Raw genomic sequence first — 13812 nt, forward strand, 5'->3', positions numbered from 1 at the left:
TGAATACTATTACTCCTTCCTTATTTGCTTCCTTCCTTACATATTCCTTTCCTTCCGAATTTCTTTGAATATCAGCTGAAATCTTTTTGTTCCATTCCTTACTTTCTCTGCCACAAAGAATCAATTCTTTTTCCTTTCCTTATTTTCTTGTCACGAGGAACCCAATTCCTTTCCTTCCTTATTTATTTGCACTTCGGCTGAAATCCTCTTGTTTCCTTGATACATAGGAAACTCGAAGGCGCATATAAATTGGTTTATGCTGATTGGAAAAGGCGAGGTGGGACAATTTTATTTATGCAACAAACCCGTTATTTTGCAAGGGAATAAGTGTGGTTAGATGGTTTCAACACTGGCGGCTGGAGCTGAGGTCGGGAGTTCGATTCCTAGATCTCTGCAAGAGCGAAATATTTTTCGCTGCTCATGAAAAACACGCCAGGCCCAGAGGCCCACCATAGAAGCCCAATAATTTTTAGAAACGTTGAACAAAACAACAAACATCATTACGTAATTATTAGTACCACCTCGAATTTTACTAAAAAAAATCATCACGAATAGTAAAAAAACTATATTGGTGAAAGGATGAAAAAATTGGAGAAACACACCTTACTTTATTAGTAGGTATATATATATATATATATAATATTAGCAGAATAACTATTTTGATAACACTTCCGCACTGCACGCTCAACGCAAGTGCACGTCATTGTTTGAACCAAGTGTGCTGCGGTATTCGCACGAGTGAACTATCCGTCGGAAAAAACTGCACGCCTTGTTTTTTCGGTAATATTTTCACTCTATTTTTTTAACCGTTTATCGAAACAAGGCGTGTAATATACCGTCGAAAGGCTATGGATTAGGCGCAACTACGACATATTGGACACTTTTCGAGATTCCACATGGTTTAAGAGCAGTTTTTAAAATGGTGCAACCCATGACGAGTGGCAGCGAGCGTTTTTTTGCGATTTCTTCTAAACCGCTCGTCGGAACGAAGCAAATGATACACCATTGGAAAGATATCGTCGAGGCACATCTTTTTAATATGTATTATTTTCTCTAATTCATTACGGTTTAAGAGCAGTTTTAAATTCACTAAATCGCGGAATTATGTTTTTCAATTTTTTTTAAATTTTTAGTACTGTTTTCGCTCCAGTTTTTTAACCGTTTGTCGAAATGAGGCTTATGATACGCTGTTGAAAATCTACGAATGAGACGCAACTTTCATATGTTGAAAAGTTTATGAGATTCCTTACGGTTTTAAGTTAATTTTAGAAATCGTGCGGGGGATGACGAGTGGCAGCGGCGGTTTTTCGCTAAATTTTTCTGAACCGCTGGTTGAAATGATTCAAATCATACGCCGTTGGAAAGATATCAACGAGACGCAACTTTTTCATGTAGAACACTCTCTCTAATTCCTTACGGTTTAAGAGTGGATTTGATTTTACCGAAAAGAGGACACTCTGTTTTTCGCGAGACCAAAATCGTCGTGTGTACTTCATCGGACAAAAGAACGCACTGCTTCAAACGGAAAACCGTACTGCAACGGACAGTCAAGCGAACTTCATGATTTATTTTTGTTGGACATAAACTTTCTTAGATGAATTTTTTGTGAGTTTTTGTTGTCATTTTTTAATGAAATATAGAAGAACGCACTACTTCAAACGGAAAACTGCACTGTATCAGAGAGTCAAGCGAACTTCTTGATTTTCTTGTCGGGCGTAAATTTTCTCATATGAGCTTTTTGTTGGAAATATGCCCTAAAAGCAATAATAAAATGGTTATTATTTTATTTTCTTGTTCATGATAATTGTCTATTGTTCATGCTATAATTGTGTTATCCGGAAATCGTAATACACGTGTGAATACATAGACCACAATATGTCCCTAGTGAGCCTCTAGTTGACTGGCTTGTTGATCTATGGATGGTTATGATTTTCTGACCATGGACATTGGATGTCATTGATAACGGGATAACATCATTGGTAGAATGATGTGATGGACAAGACCCAATCCCAAGCGTAGCACAAGATCGTGTAGTTCGTTTGCTAGAGCTTTTCTAATGTCAAGTACTATTTCCTTAGACCATGAGATCGTGTAACTCCTGGATACCGTAGGAGTGCTTTGGGTGTACCAAACGTCACAACGGAACTGGGTGGATATAAAGGTATACTACATGTATCTCCGAAAGTGTCTGTTGGGTTGACACGGATCGAGACTGGGACTTGTCACTCCGTATGAAGGAGAGGTATCCTGGGCCCACTCGGTAATGCATCATCATAATGAGCTCATTGTGACCAAGTGGTTGGTCACGGGATCATGCATTACAGAACGAGTAAAGTGACTTGGCGGAAACGAGATTGAACGAGGTATTGGGATACCACGATTGAATCTCGGGCAAGTAACGTACCGTGTGACAAAGGGAATTATATACAGGATTACTTGAATCCTTGACATCGTGGTTCATCCAATGAGATCATCGTGAAACATGTGGGAGCCAACATGGGTATCCAGATCCCGCTGTTGGTTATTGGCTGGAGATCTGTCTCGGTCATGTCTGCGTGATTCCCGAACTCGTAGGGTCTACACATTTAAGGTTCGGTGACGCTAGGGTTATTAGGAAGACTTGTATGTGATTACCGAATGTTGTTTGGAGTCCCAGATGAGATCCCGGACGTCACGAGGACTTCTGGAATGGTCCGGAGGTGAAGATTTATATATGGGAAGTTGTAATACGGTCACCGGAATCAACCAGTATTGTACCGGGGCCACCAGAAGGGTTCCGGGTGTCCACCGGGAGGGGCCACCTCTCCTGGAGGGCCTCATGGGCCGTAAAGGGAAGGGAACCAGCCCTTAGAGGGCTGGGCGCATTCCCCCTTGGGCCCATGCGCCTAGGGTTTGGGGGGAAACCCTAAAGGGGGCGCCCCCCCTTGCTTTGGGGGCAAGCCCCCCCTCCTTCGCCGCCGCCCCCCCCCCCCTCTAGATATCATCTAGAGGGGGCCGGACCCCTTACTCCTTCCCCTATAAATAGAGGGGCGAGGGGAGGGCTGCACACAGACCTCCAAGGCGCAGCCCCTCCCCTCCCCAACACCTCTCCTCCTCCGTCATAGCTTGGCGAAGCACTGCCGGAGTACTGCCTCTCCATCACCACCACACCGTCGTGCTGCTGTTGGAGATCTCTTCCTCAACCTCTCCCTCCTCCTTGCTGGATCAAGGCACGGGAGACATCTCCGCTCCGTACGTGTGTTGAATGCGGAGGTGCCATCAACCCCGTTCTCTTGAACGCTTCCGCTCGCGATCTACAAGGGTATGTAGATGCACTCCTATCTCTCTTGTTGTTAGATGACTCCATAGGTTGATCTTCGTGATGTGTAGAAAATTTTATATTTCTGCTACGATCCCCAACAATGGCATCATGAGCTATGTCTATGCATAGTTTCTATGCACTAGTAGAACACAATTTTGTTGTGGGCGTAGATTTTGTCAATTCACTTCTCACTACTAGTCTTATCTTGTTTCGGCGGCATCGTGGGATGAAGCGGCCTGGACCGACCTTACACATAAGCTTACTTGAGACAGGTTCCACCGACTGACATGCACTAGTTGCATAAGGTGGCTAGCGGGTGTCTGTCTCTCCCACCTTAGTCGGATCGGATTCGATGAAAAGGGTCGTTATGAATGGTAAATAGAAAGTGGCATATCACATTGTGGTTTTGACGTAGGTATGAAAAGTTCTTGCTAGAACCCTATTACAGCCACGTAAAAACATGCAACAAAAGTTAGAGGACGTCTAACTTGTTTTTGCAGCATATGCCTTGTGATGTGATATGGCCAAAAGGATGTGATGAATGATATATATATATGTGATGTATGAGATTGATCATGTTCTTGTAAGAGAAATCACGACTTGCATGTCGATGAGTATGACAACCGGCAGAAGCAATAGGAGTTGTCTTAATTATTGTATGACCTGCATGTCATTGAATAACGCCATGTAATTACTTTACTTTATAGCTAAACCGTTAGCCATAGTAGTAGAAGTAATCGTTGGCGTGACAACTTCATGAAGACACGATGATGGAGATCATGATGATGGAGATCATGGTACCATGTCGGTGACGATGACGATCATGGTGCCCCGAAGATGGAGATCAAAAGGAGCAAAATGATATTGGCCATATCATGTCACTATTTGATTCCATGTGATGTTTATCATGTTTTTGCATCTTATTTGCTTAGAACGACGGTAGTAAATAAGATGATCCCTCATAATAATTTCAAGAAAGTGTTCCCCCTAACTGTGCTCCGTTGCGAAAGTTTGTTGTTTCGAAGCACCACGTGATGATCGAGTGTGATAGATTCTAACGTTCACATACAACCGGTGTAAGACAGATTTAAACATGCAAAAACACTTAGGTTGACTTGACGAGCCTAGAATGTACAGACATGGCCTCGGAACACAAGAGACCGAAAGGTCGAACATGAGTCGTATAGAAGATACGATCAACATGAAGATGTTCACCAATCATGACTAGTCCGTCTCACGTGATGATCGGACACGGCCTAGTTGACTCGGATCATGGATCACTTAGATGACTAGAGGGATGTTTATGTGAGTGGGAGTTCATTAAATAATTTTATTAGATGAACTTAATTATCATGAGCTTAGTCTAAAACTTTTGCAATATGTCTTGTAGATCAAATGGCCCATGCTAATGTTGCCCTCAACTTCAACGCGTTCCTAGAGAAAACCAAGCTGAAAGACGATGGCAACAACTACATGGACCGGGTTCGGAACTTGAGGATCATCCTCATAACTGCCAAAAGAGCATATGTCCTAGATGCACCGCTAGGTGAAGCACCCGTTTTCCCAGCAACTCAAGACGTTATGAACGCCTGACAGTCGCGTAGTGATGATTACTCCCTGGTTCATTGCGTCATGCTTTACAGCTTAGAACCGGGGCTCCAAAAGCGTTTTGAGCAACACGGAGCATATGAGATGTTCCAAGAGCTGAAAATGGTTTTCCAAGCTCATGCCCGGGTCGAGAGATATGAAGTCTCCGACAAGTTTTACAGTTGTAAGATGGAGGAGAATAGTTCGGTCAGCGAGCACCTACTCAAAATGTCTGGGTCGCACAACCGCTTGTCTCAGCTGGGAGTTAACCTCCCGGATGACGCGGTCATTGATAGAATCCTTCAGTCTCTCCCACCAAGCTAGAAGAGCTTTGTGATGAACTACAATATGCAGGGGATTGTGAAAACTATTCCTGAGGTATTTTCAATGTTGAAATCAGCGGAGGTAGAAATCAAAAAGGAACATCAAGTGTTGATGGTCAATAAAACCACTAGTTTCAAGAAATGCAAGGGTAAGAAGAACTTCAAGAAGGACGGCAAGGGAGTTGCCGCGCCTGCTAAGCCAGTTGCCAGGAAGAAGCCAAAGCATGGACCCAAACCCGAGACTGAGTGCTTTTATTGCAAGGGAAGCGGACACTGGAAGTGGAACTGCCCCAAGTACTTAGCGGATAAGAAGGCCGGCAACACCAAAGGTATATGTGATATACATGTTATCGATGTGTACCTTACCAGTACTCGTAGTAGCTCCTGGGTATTTGATACCGGTGCGGTTGCTCATATTTGTAACACAAAACAGGAGTTACGGAATAAGCGGAGACTGGTGAAGGACGAGGTGACGATGCGCGTCGGGAATGGTTCCAAGGTCGATGTGGTCGCCGTCGGCACGCTACCTCTACATTTACCTACAGGATTAGTTTTAAACCTCAATAATTGTTATTTAGTGCCAGCTTTGAGCATGAACATTGTATCTGGATCTCATTTAATACGAGATGACTACTCATTTAAATCCGAGAATAATGGTTGTTCTATTTATATGAGAGATATGTTTTATGGTCATGCCCCACTGGTCAATGGTTTATTCTTAAGGAATCTCGAACGTGATGTTACACATATTCATAGTGTGAATATTAAAAGATGTAAGATTGATAATGATAGTCCCACATATCTGTGGCACTCCCGCCTTGGTCACATTGGTGTCAAACGCATGAAGAAGCTCCATACAAATGGACTTTTGGAGTCTCTTGATTTCGAATCATTTGACACGTGCGAACCATGCCTCATGGGTACCAAGACTCCGTTCTCCGAAACAATGGAGCGAGCAACCATCTTATTGGAAATCATACATACTGATGTGTGCGGTCCAATGAGTGTTGAGGCTCGCGGAGGCTATCATTATGTTCTCACCCTCACTGATGATTTGAGTAGATATGGGTATGTTTACTTGATGAAACACAAGTCTGAGACCTTTGAAAAGTTCAAGGAATTTCAGAATGAGGTAGAGAATCAATGTGACAGAAAAACAAAGTTCTTACGATCAGATCGTGGGGGAGAATATTTAAGTCACGAGTTTGGTACGCACTTAAGGAAATGTGGAATTGTTTCAAAACTCACGCCGCCTAGAACACCTCAGCGTAACATTATGTCCGAACTTCGTAATCGCACTCTATTGGATATGGTGCGGTCTATGATGTCTCTTACCGATTTACCGCTATCATTTTGGGGATACGCTTTAGAGACAGCTACATTCACTTTCAATAGGGCACCATCTAAATCCGTTGAGACGACACCGTATGAATTATGGTTTGGAAAGAAACCTAAGTTGTCGTTTTCTAAAAGTTTGGGGATGCGATGCTTATGTCAACAAACTTCAACCCGAAAAGCTCGAACCCAAGTCGGAAAAATGCGTCTTCATAGGATACCCTAAGGAAACCATTGGGTATACCTTCTGCCTTAGATCCGAAGGCCAGATCTTTGTTGCTAAGAATGGGTCCTTTCTGGAGAAAGAGTTTCTCTCGAAAGAAATGAGTGGGAGGAAAATAGAACTCGATGAAGTACTACCTCTTGAACCGGAAAGTAGTGCAGCTCAGGAAGATGTTCTTGTGGTGCCTGCACCGACTAGAGAGGAAGTTAATGATGATGATCAAGGTACTTCGGATCAAGTTGCTACTGAACTTTGTAGGTCCACAAGGACACGTTCCACACCAGAATGGTATGGCAACCCTATCCTGGAAATCATGTTGTTAGACAATGGTGAACCTTCGAACTATGAAGAAGCGATGGCGGGCCCAGATTCCAACAAATGGCTTGAAGCCATGCAATCCAAGATAGGATCCATGTATGAAAACAAAGTATGGACTTTGACAAACTTGCCGGATGATCGGCGAGCGATAGAAAATAAATAGATCTTTAAGAAGAAGACGGACGCGGATGGTAATGTTACCATCTGTAAAGCTCGACTTGTCGCTAAGGGTTATCGGCAAGTTCAAGGAGTTGACTACGATGAGACTTTCTCTCCCGTAGCGAAGCTGAAGTCCGTCTGAATCATGTTAGCAATTGTCGCATACTATGATTATGAGATATGGCAAATGGACGTCAAAACGGCATTCCTTAATGGCTATCTTAAGGAAGAGTTGTATATGATGCATCCGTAAGGTTTTGTCGATCCTAAGAATGCTAACAAGGTATGCAAGCTCCAGCAATCCATTTATGGGCTGGTGCAAGCATCTCGGAGTTGGAACATTCACTTTAATGAGATAATCAAAGCGTTTGTGTTTATGCAGACTTATGGAGAAGCATGCGTTTACAAGAAAGTGAGTGGGAGCTCTGTAGCATTTCTCATATTATATGTGGATGACATACTTTTGATGGGAAATGATATAGAACTTTTGGACAGCATAAAAGCCTACTTGAATAAGTGTTTTTCAATGAAGGACCTTGGAGAAGCTGCTTACATATTAGGAATCAAGATCTATAGAGATAGATCGAGACGCCTCATAGGTCTTTAACAAAGCACATACCTTGATAAGATATTGAAGAAGTTCAATATGGATCATTCCAAGAAGGGGTTCTTGCCTGTGTTGCAAGGTGTGAAATTGAGCTCGGCTCAATGCCCGACCACGGCAGAAGATAGAGAAAAGATGAGTGTCATCCCCTATGCCTCGGCTATAGGGTCTATTATGTATGCCATGCTGTGTACCAGACCTGATGTAAACCTTCCCGTAAGTTTGGTAGGAAGGTACCAAAGTAATCCCGGCATGGAACACTGGACAGCGGTCAAGAATATCCTGAAGTACCTGAAAAGGACTAAGGATATGTTTCTCGTTTATGGAGGTGACAAAGAGCTCATCGTAAAGGATTACGTCGACGCTAGCTTTGACATAGATCTGGATGACTCTAAGTCACAAACCGGATACGTGTATATTTTGAATGGTGGGGCAGTGAGCTGGTGCAGTTGCAAGCAAACAGTCGTGGCGGGATCTACATGTGAAGCGGAATACATGGCAGCCTCGGAGGCTGCACATGAAGCAATCTGGATGAAGGAGTTCATTACCGACCTAGGAGTTATTCCCAATGCGTCGGGGCCGATAACTCTCTTCTGTGACAACACTGGAGCCATTGCCCTTGCCAAGGAGCCCAGGTTTCACAAGAAGACCGGGCACATCAAACGTCGCTTCAACTCCATTCGTGAAAATGTTCAAGATGGAGACATAGATATTTGCAAAGTGCATACAGATTTGAATGTCACAGATCCGTTGACTAAACCTCTTCCGCGAGCAAAACATGATCAACACCAGAACTCTATGGGTGTTCGATTCATCACAATGTAACTACATTATTGACTCTAGTGCAAGTGGGAGACTATTGGAAATATGCCCTAGAGGCAATAATAAAATGGTTATTATTATATTTCCTTGTTCATGATAATTGTCTATTGTTCATGCTATAATTGTGTTATCCGGAAATCGTAATACATGTGTGAATACATAGACCACAATATGTCCCTAGTGAGCCTCTAGTTGACTAGCTCGTTGATCAATGGATGGTTACGGTTTCCTGACCATGGACATTGGATGTCATTGATAACGGGATCACATCATTGGGAGAATGATGTGATGGACAAGACCCAATCCCAAGCATAGCACAAGATCATGTAGTTCGTTTGCTAGAGCTTTTCTAATGTCAAGTATAATTTCCTTAGACCATGAGATCATGTAACTCCCGGATACCGTAGGAGTGCTTTGGGTGTACCAAACGTCATAACGTAACTGGGTGGCTATAAAGGTATACTACAGGTATCTCCAAATGTGTCTGTTGGGTTGACACGGATCGAGACTGGGATTTGTCACTCCGTATGACGGAGAGGTGTCTCTGGGCCCACTCGCTAATGCATCATCATAATGAGCTCAATCTGACCAAGTGGTTGGTCACGGGATCATGCATTACGGAACGAGTAAAGTGACTTGCCGGAAACGAGATTGAACGAGGTATTGGGATACCGACGATTGAATCTCGGGCAAGTAATGTACTGTGTGACAAAGGGAATTATATACGGGATTACTTGAATCCTCGACATCGCGGTTCATCCGATGAGATCATAGTGAAACATGTGGGAGCCAACATGGGTATCCAGATCCCGTTGTTGGTTATTGGCCGGAGATCTGTCTCGGTCATGTCTGCGTGATTCCCGAACCCGTAGGATCTACACACTTAAGGTTCGGTGACGCTAGGGTTATTAGGAAGACTTGTATGTGATTACCAAATGTTGTTCGGAGTCCGGGATGAGATCCGGGACGTCACAGGAGTTCCGAAATGGTCCGGAGGTCAAGATTAATATATGGGAAGTTGTAATACGGTCACCGGAAAAGTTCCGGGGCATACCGGTATTGTACCGGGGCCACCGGAAGGGTTCCAGGGGTCCACCGGGAGGGGCCACCTCTCCCGGAGGGCCTCATCGGTCGTAGAGGGAAGGGAACCAGCCCTTAGAGGGCTGAGCGCATCCCCCCCTTGGGCCCATGCGCCTAGGGTTTGGGGAGAAACCCTAAAGAGGGCGCCCCCCTTGCTTGGGGGGCAAGCCCTCCCCCCCCCTTGGCCGTCGCCCCCCCCTCTAGATCTCATCTAGAGGGGGTCGACCCCCTTCCTCCTTACCCTATAAATAGAGGGGCAAGTGGAGGGCTGCACACAGACCTCCAAGGCGCAACCCCTCCCCTCCCAACACATCTCCTCCTCCGTCATAGCTTGGTGAAGCCCTGTTGGAGTACTGCCTCTCCATCACCACCACGCCATCGTGCTGCTACTGGAGATCTCTTCCTCAACCTCTCCCTCCTCCTTGCTGGATCAAGGTGCGGGAGACGTCTCTGCTCCGTACGTGTGTTGAACGCGGAGGTGCCGTCCGTTCGGCGCTAGGATCATTGGTGATTTGGATCACGACGAGTACGACTCCATCAACCCCGTTCTCTTGAACGTTTCCGCTCGCGATCTACAAGGGTATGTAGATGCACTCCTCTCTCTCTTGTTGCTAGATGACTCCATAGATTGATCTTGGTGATGCGTAGAAAATTTTAAATTTCTGCTACGATCCCCAACACTTTTGTGAGTTTTTGTTGTCATTTTTTTATGAATGACAGAAGAACGCACTACTTCGGGCGGAAAACCGCACTGCATCAGACAGTCAAGCGAACTTCATGGTTTCTTTTCGTTGGACATAACTTTTCTCGAACGAGTTTTTGTTTTATTTTTTAAAACATTTTTTTATGAACGAGAGTGGACCGCAAAGGCAAGTGCAAATGAACCTCGACATACATGGAAGTGAACCGGATTACTATTTTTTGTTTCGCTAATTTTTTTCACACTTCCACGCTTTGTGCAAGTGAACAACATTACTCTCAAAAGTGAACCACATCCAAGGACCTAACACACTGCATGTGTCGATGTAATCGACTGAACACACGAAACAAATTGCACTTCATAGGGAGGGGTAATGAGCTGCTACACAAATTGCACACGCCCACATCTCCTTACTCTCACAAAGTGCATTATAAAAAGAAGTGAACGTCTCGTGGGAATTTCTTTCTCTTTTTTTACAAAGTGAACCACCTAGATGAACTCAACGAACGCGCACAATGATGGAAGGACAAGGTGAGCGAACAACAAAGCCCTGTGAGCGAACTGCATTCAATGTTTTTTTGTTCCTCACATTCTGGAGGAAACAAAACAAAATAAAATAAATCCCACAGTCCTTCGACGAGATTGTCCCATTCTCCCCTAGTCGAAAGAAAACAAAAAGACAACAATGCGAGCACACTGCATCTCCCCTCAAAATAGAACAGAACTTGTAGTGAGCCTCCCGGATGGGAGTAGTGAACTGCAAAGGCAAACTTTTGTTGGTGTGCGGTCGTCTCTGCCAAGTCACAAACTGCAATACCTCACTAATGAACCGCACGCCATACCTTGACAAACTTCAATTATGGGCCTTCGTCAAGTGGCATGGACCGAGTGGTTTGGAATGAACTGTAGTAAGTGCTCACAACAATGCAATATCATCAGTTCTCAAAAAAGGAAATACAATATTATCAAAGAAGAGCGTGCAAGAGAGTGGTTTGCCCACGAACTACTTAATGCATTCGCATGCCCAGCCCATGGCTCCACAAGTCCTTTTTTTTTTGAGAAACTCCACAAATCCAAGTGGCTAGCAGCCAAGTAGTGCATGCACGTAACTTCTATATGGGCTTGGGTTCCACATCCTTGTGAGACTAAGCAAAGTACCAATCGTTTTATCTTCAGTCTAAACTCCCATCCCTTTCTCAGTTGACAACACTACACGGTCCAAAGAACTCCTTATATTACCTCTTTCTGGAAGCAAGATGCAATCGGTTCCAATGTTGCCAGTCTAGCTGTAGAGAATATAGGCAACAAAATGATGGACGATGGCGTTAACAGAGTATGCGAGCATCAAATCTGACAAAACTAAAGATGGTAAATTGGGGTAAGGAAAGAAATAGGGGAGATGTCCAAGGAGCAGACCGGAGACCAAGCTTTTGTTGTTGCAAATTGTCCGGACATGAGCACCGAGTTGCACCACTTTGATGCAGGAGTGACCGTGTACTGCTTGCTCGCACCGCCAAAACCGCGTGCAATGAGATAGTGAACACTCCCATCAACTTCTTAGGTGAAAACACTACCCGGTTTGAAGAACTTGTATTATTACCTCTTTCCGGCAACAAGATGCAATCGGTTCTAGTCTAGCTATAGAAAACATAGGCATAATTTTTTTGGATGATGCCGTTAACATAGTATGTGAGCATTAAATCTGACCAAACTGAAGATAGTAATTCAGGCAAGGAACAAAACAGGGGAGATGTCCAAGGAGCTTACCGGAGACCAAGCTTTTGCTGCCGTAGTTGCCGAATACACTTGATAACTACCGGAGACACAAGCACCGGGTGTGGCCGTGTACTGCTTGCCCGCGCCAAAGGAACCGCGTGCAATGAGCTACCGAGCTGCATCTTCAAACCCATCTTTAGAACTACTTTGTACAGACATATACCAAAAAAGTGCCAATGTAATCAACTAACAGACATATATCTCATTTTTTTGACATCACAAATGCCTAAACCACTTTGTACATAACATTTACTGGTAGCACAACTTTGCAGATTTAAATATCCTAATAATTGTTTAACAGGGTAGCGATTTTCTTTGTAACTGAAACGAAAACAAAGCTAAACCAAAACTGGCCATGTTAGCGAATCCTAGTTTGTGCTAATACAAGTGAATGACTGCAAAAGAAAAGGCACTGTGTCCTCGGCCGAGACCACTTCAAATGACAAACAAAAAAGGAAATAGTGGATCACCGGCGAACTGCAAGTCCACAATGATGCATAAATCGTTGCCACCGAGCAGTAGTGAGCACTGCGGCTGGCTCGCCGTCAGCCTCCTGGTGGCCCTTAACCCTCCGCCAACTGAACTGCAAGTGGGTGTGCTGCAGAAACATCTTGGTGTGGTCCTCCTGTCGGGAACCTGGTGAGCAAGTATGAAAAATAAAATCAAACACCAGGCGTCACAGTAGCGAACTGCATGACATCGGTACAGAGTAAGAGATGGCTGAATCACCGAACTGCGTTAAGGAATCCACTGCGCTGAATACACCGAAATCAAAAGCAAAAAAAGCTACCATTGTTCTAACCTGCAATGCGCTGCTACTACTCTTCCATGGGGCATCGGTGCCCCCATTTGACTCCCCTCGTATGCATCCGGGGAATACGCCGGCAAACTGCACAACGCCTCTCGCACAAACGCCGCCGATGCGTCCCCCGTCGCTGACAAGCTCCCTTTTCTTGCCGTCGCGCACTGCACTGCAACGCATATGCGCACTGCACGAGAGCTTCGAAAGAGATGCACTTGGCGTGCGGGATGAACTTCATGGTTTTCTTTCATCGCGCTCTGGGAGGGCGTCGGTATGGGAACCCCTCATCGACGGAGGGATCATAGGTGAGGTGCAGGTCGCTGCGCGATTCGAGGACGAGGATGAGGGGAGCCAAGAAGGAGCCGGCCGGATCCCATGGCCAACGCGCTCGAGGAAGAAACCAGCGGCAAAGGACGTGGCCAGAACCCCGTCATTGGGCACGATGTAGGAAGCCTGGGCGACGCGGTGCGGCACTGGGCAGCGTGCTGCTCGCTTCTATCGCCGCCCGCGCTCCTTCCTCTCCGAGGTGGGCTCCCCTTCATGTGAAGCAGATGGAGGAGGGGAGAACGTGGAGCCAGATCCGGCTGCGGCGGTCACGGGAGGCTGGGAAGGCAGCTGTCGAGATCCAAAGGTCTCCGGCGGAGACGCTTGCTGGGACGGCGGCGGGCGGAGGTGGTGCGCGCCGGGTCGACGCTGGTAGGTGACGGTGCTGGTCCGGCGGATGGACGGAGAAGCTGGGTTGGGTGCGGTGGCGGTGGGGTGTTGTCCGCGGGAGGAAGGTG

General features: G+C 45.4%; 1 long non-coding RNA gene across 1 annotated transcript; it reads right to left on the bottom strand.

Annotated features, from left to right (window-relative positions):
* Positions 1 to 11003: 11003 nt before the first annotated feature.
* LOC119325224 lies at positions 11004 to 13771 on the bottom strand. The gene is made up of 3 exons (XR_005157405.1): positions 13031 to 13771; positions 11295 to 12864; positions 11004 to 11209 (listed from the first exon to the last, which is right to left on the bottom strand). It is a non-coding gene; the product is annotated as an uncharacterized LOC119325224 (long non-coding RNA).
* Positions 13772 to 13812: the final 41 nt, after the last annotated feature.

The sequence above is a fragment of the Triticum dicoccoides genome, chromosome 6B (assembly GCF_002162155.2).
Source record: "Triticum dicoccoides isolate Atlit2015 ecotype Zavitan chromosome 6B, WEW_v2.0, whole genome shotgun sequence".
In the NCBI taxonomy this organism is placed as follows: domain Eukaryota; kingdom Viridiplantae; phylum Streptophyta; class Magnoliopsida; order Poales; family Poaceae; genus Triticum; species Triticum dicoccoides.